The following is a 14,207-nucleotide window of genomic DNA, read 5'->3' as shown; positions in this document are numbered from 1 at the left end:
TAGGGGGCGCCTGGGTGGCTCAGTGGGTTAAAGCCTCTGCCTTCAGCTCAGGTCATGATCTCAGGGTCCTGGGATCGAGCCCCCCATCGGGCTCTCTGCTCTGCAGGGAGCCTGCTTCCTCCTCTCTCTCTCTCTGCCTGCCTCTCTGCCTACTTGTGATCTCTGTCTGTCAAACAAATAAATAAAATCTTAAAAAAAAAAAAAGATTTTATTTATTTATTTGACAGAGAGAGAGATCGCAAGTAGGCAGAGAGGCAGGTAGGGGGGTGGGGAAGGAGGCTCCCTGCTTGCAGAAAGCCTGTTGTGGGGCTGGATTCCAGGACCCTGAGGGGATCATGACCTGAGCCAAAGGCAGAGGCTTAACCCACTGAGCCACCCAGGCGCCCCATGACTCCTTACTCATAACCCCCACCCCCTAGTCCACCCATCCCCCCACCCACCTCTTTTCTTTAGAGGTAAGAGTGGGGTTTTTTTGTTTGCCTCTTTCTTTGGTCTCTGTTTTGTTTCTTAAATTCCGCATCTGAGTGAAATCATATGGTATTTGCTTTTCTCTGACTGACTTACTTCACTTGGCATTACACCCTCTAAGGAACAGCATTTTTAAGAGCTTCTCCGGTGATCTGGACGCACACTCAGGGCCAAGAACCAGAGCCTCAATTAAAGTCAGGGTCCCGCCAGACATTCCAAGAAAAGGAAAAAGCACCTGGTGGTGGTCAGGAAAGTTGGATTCCAGTACCAGCTTTGCCAAGGGGCACCACTAAATCTCATCCTTCTGGACTCTGTTTCCTTCCCTATCAAAGGGAGAGGCTGACCTAGAACCATTCAGACCTCTGGTTTTCAAACAATTAACTTTGCTGGAATCACTCTAAGATCTCCTATGAAGACATCTGCCCTTCCTTCTTGGGTGCCCTAAACCCAACTGCTTTGAGCTTGCACTTCAGGCTGCCCTTGGCTGAAACCTTACCCTTTAATCCTGCTGGGAAGGGCCCGGGAGTGACAGGTGCCGAGCCCAATAGAAAGCCCTTCAAGGAGAGAATTAAGCCTCTTAAAGCGCCCTGATGTAATCTCTCAAACCCAGGAATAATCCACACACCTCTGGGAAGATCTGCCATGCATAACCTCGGGCCACACTCAGGAGATACCTTCACTTACATCAAACTGGGTCCTACACCCCCCAGTCAAGTAATTATGGGTGGTCTTACAGCAATGCAAACAGAGAAGACAGGGGTTGTCATTTAAACACACGAAGCCCTGGGATTCCCTAAGCTGGGTGTTTGAGAGAGCAGCACTGAGGGAATCAGGGAACGTGGCCATCCATCCACAGGCTCCTTCTGCATGGGCTCAAATGCAGCAGGACACAGAGGAGACATCTCTCCATGCAGTCAAGTGCACTGTGGGGATGAGTGATGAACCAAACAACCCACCAGAACATCGAGGTCAATGATAAACACTTCAGACAAGTGAATTTGCTGTCTTCCACCCAGTGACACCAGCTACCCAGAGGATGGCTTAAGTGCCCCTCCTTCCGAGATAAAAATGAGAGGGGCAACCATGTTTCTGCAGCTCACTATCCTTCGCAGGCGCCTTCTATCACTCAACAAGGAGTTAGCAAGGAAGGGCTTCCTTCATTCACTTGAACCTCTAATGCTTACCACTTGATCTAAAATGCACTGACCCCATGAGACCCTGCTTTTCCACATCTATACTCTCTTCTTTAGCTCAAATCTGGGGAAGACTTCCATTTCCTCATCTAAGGCTAATCTCTGTAATCAGAAAGTTTTCTTCATCAATGACTCATTAAAAATTTCTGTGAACTCCTATGTGCCAGCCATTGCTCTAGACACTTGGGGATACGGTACCAGATAGGTTCCCTCATGAGCTTCCATCCCAGTGCCATGGGGTAGACAATAAATGAATCACGTATCAGGGAATGATAAAAGATATGAACTCAAAAAAGGAAGAGGTTTGAGAGCAGGGGCTAGAGGGTGCCAGGGAGACCTCTGCAGAGGAGACAATGGAGGCAACTGGCAAACGGAATGAAGGGTGAGAGAGCACCCCCAACCTTAGGAGCAGGGAGGATGAGGAGATCCAGCAGGAGAGCTGGAAGGAGGCGGAGCACCCAGGGTGTAGGAGAACTGGAGGAGAATGGTGGAATGGAAGCCAGGTGAAGAAAGTGTCCCAGAGGGCAATCAGCTGGCTAACCGCGGCTGAGAGGCTGCAGAAGGTGACAGGGAAGAGCTGGCCACTGGATAGCACTGGAACCTGAAGACATGTGGGTTCAGTGAAGGGGTGGGCAAAAGCCAAACTGAAGTGGGTTCAAGACAGAAGGAGCAGGGAGGAAATGGGGCAGGGCGTATGGCAATTCTTTCAGAAAGGTTTACTATTAGGGAGGGGAGAAGAATGGAAGAAGAGTTGACTCAGGGATGGGGTCAAGACTGTGCTGTGGTTGCTGCTTTTTTCCCTTAATATGAGGGATACTACAGTATCTCTCTCTTGGAGGATTACCCATCAGAGAAGGAAAAGTGATCATGCAGAAAGGAAAGGGCATACATGCATGAGTGAAAGTTTTGCACGCCAAAAGAGAACAGGCTCCAATGCACATGTGGTTACAAGGCTCTGTGGATACAATGTTGCTCAGCTAGAGCTGGAGATAGGCTAGCAGATCTTAATAGGAAGAAAGATGATGCAACTCATTCCTAATTGCCTTTTTTTTCTCCCTGAAATAAGCCAGGTTATCAGCGGAAAGTGGGGTGAAGATAGAAACATAGTGTACCCCACTGTGCCAAAAGTTCCCCTTGAGATCTGTGGTCATAAATCAAAAGAGATAATATAGACGCCTATTTGTTTTCTCTAGCCGGGTTCCTCTGCCTCAGGCAGGAGCAAGGTAGGTAGGCAGAGGGTGGGGTTTTCCCAAGAAAGTTAGATGAAGGGAGAAAGGGTCAAGGTGTATGCGAGCACCTGAGCTTGGGGGCAGGGGAGGTCAGAGGAGACGAGTGGGATGATGGTCAATGAAACGTAGAAGGGTCACCAGGTCAGAGGCCCTTGCAGGGTGTCGCCTAGGTGGAACTGAGTACGAGAGGGAAAAAGATGAAAGAGAAAAGCTGAGGGTCACACTGGAATGCTTGTCAAGATTTTGCTGGAGGTGCAGGTACTGATAATGTCAAGGTCCACAACTGTGTTTTTCAAAAGAAGGGCTACTGGACAGGAAAATCAGTATAGGGAGTCATAAGGAGCATTCTTTTTTAATTGAACAAATTTAAAAAGTCTAAGAATACATTATACCTAGTAAGGGTAAATAATGTTTGGGGAAACTGGTTTCAGTTGTGTGTGTGTGTGTATGTGTGTTCATACTGGGTCATCACATCAAATTGCTATCGTCTGTGGACTGGTGTTTAAAGAACAAGGACACCATGGCAGGGCTTCTCGATGCTGGCATGGCTGACATTCTAGGCCAGATAATTCCTTGTTGTGGGAGCTGTCCTATGCATTGAAAGATGTTTAGCACCATCCCCCATAAAATTCCAGTAGCACCCCTTCCTCCCTCCAAGTGAGACCCACAGAAATGTCTCTAGACAGTGCCAAATACCCTGTCTAGAAATAACCATGGGAGGGATGGCAGAAGCAGGGTAGAGGAAAAGATAACAAAGAGAGGTGGCCAAGGGACTTTTGAATGGTCAATCTATATAGATTTCAAGTCACCAAAAATGTTGATGGCACCATACGACTCACTGTTTAAAAATTCTGATTATCAGGGGGCACCTGGTGGCTCAGTAAGTTAAGCATCTGCCTTCCACTCAGCTCATGAGGTGCTGGGTTCAAGCCCCACATTGGGCTCCTTGCTTATGGCAGAGTCTGCTTTTCCCTCTCTTTCGGCCTTTCCCTGCTGTGCTCATGTGCACGCTCACTCTCTGTCACAAAAATAAATAAAAATCTTTAAAAATTATGATTATCAGGGGGCACCTGGGTGGCTCGGTGGGTTAAGCCGCTGCCTTCGGCTCAGGTCATGATTCCAGGGTCCTGGGATCGAGTCCCGCATCGGTCTCTCTGCTCAGCAGGAAGCCTGCTTCCCTCTCTCTCTCTCTCCCTGCCTCTCTGTCTACTTGTGGTCTCTGTCTGTCAAATAAACAAATAAAATCTTTAAAAAAAAAATTATGATTATCAGGAAAATCAATAAAGCATAATTAAGCAGGAAAAATGTTCTTAAACATGCTTACAAAATTCAGTTCTAAGGCTTTCCTGTAAATCAAGGTATATAATATAAAATGGTGAAATAAACAAAATCTATAATCCCAAAATATCTGAGCAAACAGAAGCAAGCTAAGGATTACAGAAAACGAAGCACACTGCATTCATCGCTATATATAGGGAGATGTTACTGTTTTGATATTTGATCATTACAGAGAAATATAAATTCTTATACATAGCTGATAAACCCAAAGCCAGCCACTAGCAAGATTTTTATGAAAGCATTTTCTGATTATAAAAGAAACATACACTAAATATGAAGAAAATTTGGAAAATACCCAAAAGTATTTTTAAGAAATTTTAAATATTTATAACACCACCAGCCAGAAAAATTCATTTGGTTTGTTCCATTCGTGCAAAATATATATTAAAAAAAAGAAGAAGAAGAAGTAGTTATTGAAGGGAGGAGGGACTATGGTCCAGATCAACAGAATCTTCAAATATGAGGCAACATGAGGCAGAGGACTGTAAATCGAAGCTCTATACCTTGGCTACTTATCAGAATTACATGGAAAACTTACCCACCAGTGCCAAGGCCACACCCAAACCAATGCATCAGAATCCATAGGTGATCCCAATGAGTTGTCATTGGGGAGAACCCTACAAAAGAGATTCATCCTACAAACTGAAGCAAGATCTCCTTCATGAACATTCCATTTTTTTATACACCCCACGACCAATTTTGCTTTGCTTATAACTTATATGTGAAATCATTAGAAAACAAAAAGCACTAAAATTATGTGGCTAAAAATAGAACAAACGTTTATCTGCTAAAGAATTTTAGAATCAGGGTATCAGTGGGGAGGGGAGCCTTTCAGGGAAACTTCTCTTAAGCTTGGGGTCATCTGAGCCTCTAAGGACATACACACAAATGAGGGTCCCTGGGGACAGCCAAGCACATACATGCCACTGATAAGCACTGTTAGAAATTTGTCCGCTCTGGAGGCAGTGAAATAGACACTTGTTGAAATTAATGGCTACGGCACTTAATTTCCTCCAAAAAAAAAAATGCACTAATGACCAGATTACAATACAATTTAAGCAACATCATCTGGTCACCATTTTCTTCACAATGCCCTTCACATGTAGCAACTTTTTATTAAAAGAAATCAATGACTTCAAATCTTGCTATGCATGCATGTTGAAAGACCAAAACCAAAACCAAACAATCCCTAACAGTCCTCTCCACTCTCTCATGAGAATCCATTACCAAATATTTAAAACAATACTCATGAACTCTGACTTTTACTGTGGAGTAAACATCCATCCATTTATCCATCACTAAACCCCAAACACATACAACAGAGGCAGACAACAATTAAATAAAATAACACAAATACTGATTTCTCCCTGCTTGGTAAAATTGGTATAACTGAGTTAGCTTGCCTCGATTGGCATTCTAACTTTCATCCAGGACAGGGTAGAACACTGGCTAGACAGGAGCACAAGATCTGCAAATCGGGAAGCTGGTATTCTCTAAACCAGCAGTTCTCAAAGTATGGTCCATGACCAGCAAGATCAGCATCACTGGGGAGCTTATTATAAATGCAAATCACTAAACCCCACCCAAGACTCACCGAGTCTGAAAACCTGGACAATCTGGCTTTTAACAAGCCCTGCAGGTGATTCTGATGCATTTTAGCTGGGGAACCACTGGTGTACCTAAACCAAGATTTTTAAATTGTGCAGCAGAGCCCTGGCTTGCAGTGGGTTGAGATTCTGAGCCTCCCACCTGAACTCATAGGGTCACAAAATGTCACCTCTTTCTTTCTTTCTTTAAGATTTTATTTATTCATTTATTTGAGAGAGAGACAGAGACCGAGATAACAATAGAGAGCAGGAGCGGGGGGGGGGGGGGGGGGGGGCTCCCGGGGGGGGGAGCATGCTCCGTGCCAGGACCGTGGGACCATGACCTGAGCTAAAGGCAGACACTTAACCAACTGAGCCACCCAAATGCTCCCCAGAAGATGGACTTCTTAAAACGTAGATGGAGTTGCCACTACTTTACAAAGTTTGATTTTAGCGGTAACTGCTAAGAATTCATAAATCCCCTCAAGTTTCAAAATCACACTAAGAGGCAAGATTATAAATGATTCAGGTGGAGCAGTCAGGAAGCTAAGAGTCATGAAGGAGACCTGAGTTCAAATGCCAGCACAGCCATTAAACAGGCTTTCTGAGCCTCAGATAGGAAAACCAAGCTTTAGGATACACTGCTGCTACCTGAGGACACTGCCATTGGCCAGACCTTCACTCAGCTGGGATCAGAGAAAGTCAAGGAAAAGGAGAGTGCTTGCCAAGAGCTTTTTCTTTTTTTAAGATTTTATTTATTTATTTGTTTTGTTTGAGAGAGAGATAGATAGAAAGACACCGCATTCATGAATGGTGGGGAGGGACAGAAGGAGAGGGAGAAGCAAGTCTCTGCTGAACAGGGAGCCCAACAATGCAGCGCTCAATCCCAGGACCATAGGGTCATGACCAGAGCCCAGGCAGATACTTAACTGACTGAGCCACCCAGGCACCCCACTAAGAGCTCCCCCCTGCCATTTTATTTATTTACTTACTTATTATTTTTATTAACATATAATGTATTATTAGCCCCAGGGGTACAGGTCTGTGAATTGTCAGGCTTACACACTTTATGGCACTCACCATAGCACATATCCTCAGAGCTTTCTTGTCTCTTAATCTCACTACTCTCCCCGGTGGGGGATAGAGGTAAACAGCTTTTCCTGAAGCCCTCCTTGACAATGAAGGCACTGACTCAAAAGTGGGAAATCTCAGGATGTCAGGAGATAATTGAATGAAAGTTTTCAAAGAGATAAAAGATTGTTGCAGAAGGCATCAGAAAAAGCAGCTGAGATACTGCTCATCTTTTGTTTCCAAAATGGTCCCAAACAAGTTTCATATTCATGAACCAAATACCATTTTCAAGTGCTTCCATAGAAAAGCTTTTGTGTTTGAGCAAGTAAACCCATCAAGGTGTATATAGACCAAGTTAATCACCCCCTGTTCCCGCTGACAATTTTAAACAGTCTCAAGTTTTGTGTGTCCTTACACATCATTTTCCCAGGTTATACGAATAGGACTTCTTTTTTAAATAAGAAATAGGATCATACTATATATGATACTCTGTAACTTGATTTTACTTCCATTTAAAACATCATGGATATCCCTTACAAAATCCAAAATAAACACTATATTATTCATCCTACTGAGGGACATTTCAAGTTGCTTGTTAATTTACTTTAATAACCCTACAATGAACATCTTCATGCACAGGTCCTTGCATCCTGATGATTTTCCTCCTATAAGACAGGACTCTAAATATGGGATTGCTAGTGCATATGGAAGCAGGTTCCAAACTTACAGAGAAATTGTCTGCTTTCCCTAAATCTTACAACAATTCATACTCCCGTGAGAGTCTGTGAGTTGCCCCCCAATACATCTAACAGAAGATGCCACCAATTTTTTTAAAAGTGGGTCAACTGGATGGATAGAAAAGGTAATATCTGTTTTAAATGTGCGTTTCCCTGACCACTGTGGAGGTTAAAAATCTTTTCACATGTTTACTGACCATTTACATCTCTGCTTCTGGGAACACTGTTCATATCCTCTGTTCATTTTTCTTTCTTTCTTTTTTTTTAAGATTTTATTTATTTATTTGACAGAGAGATCACAAGTAGGCAGAAAGGCAGGTGGACAGAGAGGGGGAAGCAGGCTCCCTGCTGAGCAGAGAGCCTGATGCAGGGCTCAATCCCAGAACCCTAAGATCATGACCTGAGCTGAAGACAGAGGCTTTAACCCACTGAGGCACCAAGACGCCCCTCTGTTCATCTTTCTACGATGTTGTCCTTTAAATCTATTTAATCACACACTCATTTTCCCCCACCCCAAAGTAGATGGTTTTCTGCATCTACTAGCTATGTAAAGTACAAATGAGTATCATCCCCTAGGAAGTCAGCATGTGAGGTTAGGGCAGGGGCTGTCCTAGCATGAAGTGCCTCATAAGCCCTCAAAACAAATGCTGAGTAAGTGGATAGGGAGACTTCGAGAATTTTGTTTGCTAAGATTGGAATTAACAGAGTAAAAAGGAAATACAAATATTCATTTCTTTTCCTACAAATTCAGAACAGCATCACTTTGGCTAAAATTAAATCATTGGTTAAGAGAAACACTGACCACTGTTCTTGGCATTGACTCTGAAAATCCACTGTGAAATGGGTGGCAAATGAGCCCAGTCTTAATTCACAGTTCTGGGTAAAGAAAGGCTCTCACAACCAAAGCACTTTGTACCCAGCCTTGTCTACCAGCTGTCATTCAAATGGCACCTGCTGCTGAGCCAACGGTTGTTAGGATGGTAATGGACGGGAGAAGCCTACCTTAAGCATTTTGTTTCTTTTTTGTTTTTTTGCCTCCACTCCCTCCAAGACTTTTTGCCTTTTAAAATCCCCCACTTATTGAGGAGGGGGCCTGTGAAGGAGGCCTACAGGGGGAGTTCAACAGAGTTCAGATTCCTTAACTCATTTAACTTTAGGCAAAACATCTGGTTAAGCCCACCATTTATCCCCATTATTTGTAATAGTTCTGTTTGGCTTATGTTTTAACTAGTCTCCTTATTAAATATAAAAGTAATAGCATTAAGAAGTTCTGGGGGAAAGGACTGTAATTAAAAAGGCACCAGTTGGGTAAGTTAAGCTGAAATTTTGGCCCTGCTTATTACGTTTTCCTTCTTGTCTTTAAAATGTTTTTTGTACCCAATAAAAATAATTTTGAATTATTTAACTCTTTTTTAAATACTTCCTGTATTGGCCAAACACCACCCAAAACTCCAAGAAAACATTATGACTCAAAAGTTCTGAATCAATAATGTTACAGATCACAAGTTTCTGACACTGTCCCAAGTGTTTGGACATGTGCATATACAACACAACACACACACCACAACACACACATCACACAGCCCAGTAAATGGACAGGCAAAGCTCCAAAACCCACAGGCGTTTTCTAACCTTTTGTAGTTATAAAATCCTCTTAACAACAACAAAAATCCAGGAACTTTGATCAAGTTACAAAGCTATAATATGAATCAGGCAAGAGACAACAAAGCACAATTTATAACATTTTGTTAGGAGAGGCCCAAGAATCTGATAAATATGAAGGTAAATTTGGGAATGAGGATTGAAGGATTTGCAACTTTTCTTCAATTTTTTATTTCAGCTTTATTAAGAAAATTTTTAAAAATTTAATTTGTATTGTATTAACATTTAGCACATGAATACAGTATGTGACATATATGTAGTTACAAAACATAATGCTAAAATGAATAAATGCATTTCTAGATGTGCAGATTTTTTTTTCCTGACCATAGTTGGTAAAAACTTGGATTGTTCACCATCTGTAACCACCTTTAACTGTTCTTGGGAACTAATAATCTGCTAGGATTGACGAATGGGGGTGAAGGGAATAGGTATAATTTTGAGGTACAAAACACAGAAACTGGACTAGAGATCTCCATCTCCCCCCCATCATTTACACACGCGTGCGCGCACACACACACTCCTCTTTGTAAAACTTGACTTTCAGTGAAAATACTCTAGGAAAGAAACAGTGTTCGGTTTGAAAAACCCTAAACTAGGAGGTTTAGCAGTAAGCTAATTCAAGACATACCTATAAGCCTAAGCCTGTAAAGCGTATCCCCAGTAACTCATTTAACAGTTTTAAATATGCTTTCCATTTGGAGGAAGAACCACAACATCAGTGTCAAAAAGGACACTTTAATTAAAACTGTTTTGTATCTCCTTGATAACCTGAGTGGGTACAAAGGCAGAGAAAAATCAGTGACTTCCCCAATCTGAAGAGCCTGGTCTCTTTGTGATTCAAGGTACCGGGACTAAGACTAGGAATTTTACAAAGTAGATGGTTTTCTGCAACCGATTTGATTCTCTCCTAAATCAGCTATGCTGATTTTAGATAAATGTATCTTGGGCTCTGGGTGTTTTCCACAACTCCAGGGCTGAAAGAAAGAGAAAAGGAAGGAAGGGAAGAGCGAGCATTCATGTAGGTAACCCTCAAGGCCACTGGTCACATCCACCACCCCTACACAGTGTTTTCATAGATCTCCCAAATCAGTAACCAGAAGATAAATCTTGGAAACGCAATGGCTGACAACCACACTGGAGGCACTTAATGAAGCGGACTAGCAAAGGACCAACCTAACCCCCGACATCACAGGGCGCATCCCAGATGAAAGCATCACACTCCTCTGCCTTTTTCTGTGATCTCTTGAAGACTCTCCAATGATGAAGCCCCAAAGTGGTGACATGACCTCAATACTATGGCATCGTTTCAATAAGACGCCAAGGAGAAATGCTGGCATGTTTCTGCATTCAGCTGATTGTAGGTCAGCAAACACGCCCTTCCTCTGCCCCTTCACAAAGGAGCGATCACAATCTACTGTATTTCAAAAGAAAAGAATGCCCATGGCCCCACTCCTGAGAAGTCGCCAACTCCAGGCTCTGGAGGAGGGAGGAGGATAGCGCGCAACCTGACGAATGCCACAGCTCAGCACACCCAGGTACTATCAAAGCCAAAGTATGCAGTGGAGCACCAGCGTGCTTGTAATTTATGTGCATCTGGGGCCCCATTTCTCGGGACATCATCCCTACCCTCCTCTTTGTGTCTTGGACAACACCAAACACCTCAGCTCCCGCTTCTCTCATCTTCTGTTAATAACCGGAGGTTCGTTTTCACCACGAGACGCAGGGATTCTGAAACAACTCTCTTTCCCCCAATCATCTCGACTCTTCACGGACGGCACAAATTCGAGTTTCCCCCACAAGTCACCTGAAGCCCCAACTTCTGGAAACGCCCCCCACCCCCCATCTCGCCTCCAAGAGCTGGCATCGCTGCGAAAGCCGAGCACGCAGCCGCGGGGGCTGCTGCTGTCGCCACCGCAGTCAAGGAGGCTCGGGGAGGCTCCGGCCGTTCTTCGGCCCCGGGGCGACCGCAGGCCAGGCCCTCGCACCGGACCGCCAGTCGGCTCCCCTCCTCTCCCGCAGCGACAGAGCTCCCGCGCCGTGCGGAGCGCCCAGGCGAAGCCCTGCGCCGGGAGCACGCTCCGCACCAGGCGCCCGGCCGGGGGACGCCGCCAAGCGCACGGCTCCGGCGGAGCGCCCGGGCGGCCGCGGCGGCTGGGGAGAGGGGCGTGTTCCCTGCGCCTCGGAGCCCGCACGCCGCGTCTCAGCGGGACAGGGAGCTGGGGGAGGCGGGCGCGCAGCCCCTGACGGAGGCTCTGGGCCCTCCACCCGGGCCGGGCCGGCCTGGCGACGCGCTGCAGCCCGCGCGTCCCTGCGGGAACAGCCTCCGTGCGCGCTCTGTGCCGCCGCCTCCGCGCCTGCCTCGGCGCGCAAACTTTCCCGGCGAAAACCCCTCCGGCCTCTCCTGCGGGGGCGCCGCAATGTCCCCGGGACCGCAGAAACTGTACGCCCCTTCCCTCCGCAGCCAAGACCCACTGAAAATATGGCGCCCTCGAACGTCGTTCCTCGGTCCCCTCAGGGAATCCCGAAATGCCCAGTCCCCAGGACCCCCCGGCTCCCAATGAGCGCGAAACTGTAGCTTGCGGGGCCAAAGAAGGAAAGGGCGCCGCTCGTCCAGTGCGAGGCCAGCGGCACTAAATCCAAATCCTGCTCTCGCACTCGGGCGGGCGCTGCCCAGGTCCCTTAGCAGCCAGCAGTTTAGCTGGTGGCGAGACTGCCAAGGGGAGTCGTAAAATCGGCAGGTCTGGGAGTCCGGTACTGGACGAGCTCCGCGTCGGCGGGCTGTCTTTGCCTCGAGCCTCGGCCGGAGACTTGTTTGCAAAGTGGCTCTGGAGTCGGGGCGGCCAGTGCTGGAATGAAGCCGGTCCGCCCGCGCCAACTCTCCTGGCGCGGGGGCTCGGCCCGGGCCGAGGGGACACTCCATGCAGGCGGGGCCGCTTTTCAAAGCCCAGTTACCGGAAACCCAGCGGGAGCCCCGGAGGGGACTGGCTGCCCGCGGCCAGGAATCCGTTCTCGGGCGCCGGCTGCCAGCCTGTTTGCAAACCGCTGCGCCCAGGTCGAGTGCAGTGAAACATACATGTGCAATAGACAGGTGCATTAAATTTATTTTATTTTTATTTATTTATTTATTTATTTTTTGCAAAAAGCCCTCCTAGGACATCAAATCTGGGAGCTTTGCAGGTTTTTTCTGCATTGGCATCACTCACGAGATGCAAAAGGGAGGAAAAAACCACCCACGTTTTCCTTCTGTAAAGGGGAGGGAAAAGACACGAGAAATTCATGCAACGTGCATGCAGCTGGAGGAAGAGGAAAACCCGAGTGAGCCGTGCGTCTTACCGGGGGATGCATTTACTGTCTCATTGCAGAGCGCCTGCCCCGGAGTGCAGCTGGCGTCCCCCCGCGCGCCCGGCGACCGCTCCGCTCCCGCAGCCGCCTCAGCCGCTGCCGCCGCCGCTGGCTCCGGGCGCGGAACAAGAGCCGAGGGCGAGCGCGAGCGCACAGCCCGCGAGCGCCGGGAGGGCAGGAAGCGCGTCATCACTCGGGGACGGCGCGGCCCCGCGCGGCTCTAGTCCAGCAGCGGCGCCGTGCGGCACCCGGCTTGGGCCAGCAAGGGCCCCTTCGGGGTCTCTATCCCGCGGCCTGCTGCTGGGAGGGTCCGCGACGCGAGGCGCTACGACGGCCACGCTGTCGTGGGGATAAGGGGGCGCACAGTGACCCCGGCTTCCCCGAACTCGGGCTCAGCTGTGAGTGAGATTAGAGAGGGAGAAGAGGGGACACGGCGTCTATGGAACGGGGCCCCTGGGACCGCAGAGCTCTCCCCGCGGACCACTGGCCACCCTGGAGCGAGCTGCGTGGTTCCGACGAGAGGAGAGTGGCCGGCTGTGGGGTCCTGCCCTGACGCCGTCAGCGGGAGCCGGTAGCCGGCTGACCTTCTCTGCACGTGTTGCTCATGCGACACTGAAATTGGTGGTCAGAGGTCACTTACGGTTTTTGAGAATGGCTGTAGAGAAGGGGCAGCGGGGGCACGCTATTAATAAGGAAATTCTTTATTCTATTGCCTACTATGCCCTTGAATAAAGTCAGATATATGCCTGTTACATATACACAGTCATTAGGAAATGTAGGATGACATGAAACAACATGATGATTATTAAGGGGGCGGGGAGACAAATCACAAAATACTGTATACCATATGATCTCATTTTCTTAAACTATGATGAATGGAGAGAGGTCGAAAGACAGAACAGGAAAACAGTGGACAGATGATAACTTGATCTCTCAGCGATTGGTGGAAATGTGGGTGATTTTTCCTGCGTAGTTCTCATTTCTGATTTTTCTGTCAGGAACATCACTTTTGTAGTTTAAAAAAAAATTTTTTTTTAAGACAAGACCTCTCATTTTTTTTTCCCAGCCCAATACAGAATAACTGGGATAGACCCCTCTTCCCAAGAAATAGGTAGGTAGCGTGTCTCTTCAATTAGGCATAAATGCAATTACAGCAACTTCAAAGCGTTTCAGAGCATGAAACTGCTGCTACTATGAACTGGAGAGTAGGTTGATTTTGTAAAGTGAAACTATCATTTAGAAGTCTATTGGGACATCGGATAAGACTGGACATCCTGTAAGAACAATGGCATGTTTTTGTCTGGGCTGATAACTTGATTTTATTATAACCACAGAGAATGAGTGTTTTGTGTATCATCAGGGTACAGCTTTGTAACTTATTGCGGGGAACAAACTTTAAAATCAAAAAGCACAATCTGAGCCAATGAATTGGCAACTTGAGATCAAGTCCTAAAAGTTGCAGAGCCCAGACTTTCTAATTATGCAGGTAAAATGTGTCTGTTCACACCTTTTTAAACAGTCACCGGTCTAACAGGATAACTGATGGTAATAGCAAGTCACTTAGGGGATGGTTACAAAGTA

General features: G+C 46.6%; 1 protein-coding gene across 3 annotated transcripts in view; it reads right to left on the bottom strand.

Annotated features, from left to right (window-relative positions):
- Positions 1-12,740, bottom strand: part of TLN2 (talin 2) — a 429,824-nt gene extending 417,084 nt beyond the window's left edge. For all 3 annotated transcript variants that reach the window (XM_059372168.1, XM_059372169.1, XM_059372170.1), the window contains exon 1: positions 12,618-12,740. The gene's annotated coding sequence lies outside the window, so the exon portion shown is untranslated. The remainder of the gene's footprint in view (positions 1-12,617) is intronic.
- Between the last annotated feature and the right edge of the window lie 1,467 nt (positions 12,741-14,207).

The sequence above is a fragment of the Mustela nigripes genome, chromosome 13 (genome assembly GCF_022355385.1).
Source record: "Mustela nigripes isolate SB6536 chromosome 13, MUSNIG.SB6536, whole genome shotgun sequence".
NCBI lineage: Eukaryota > Metazoa > Chordata > Mammalia > Carnivora > Mustelidae > Mustela > Mustela nigripes.
The sequence above is the reverse complement of the archived record's forward strand: the minus strand, read 5'-3'. Positions and strand labels throughout refer to the sequence as shown.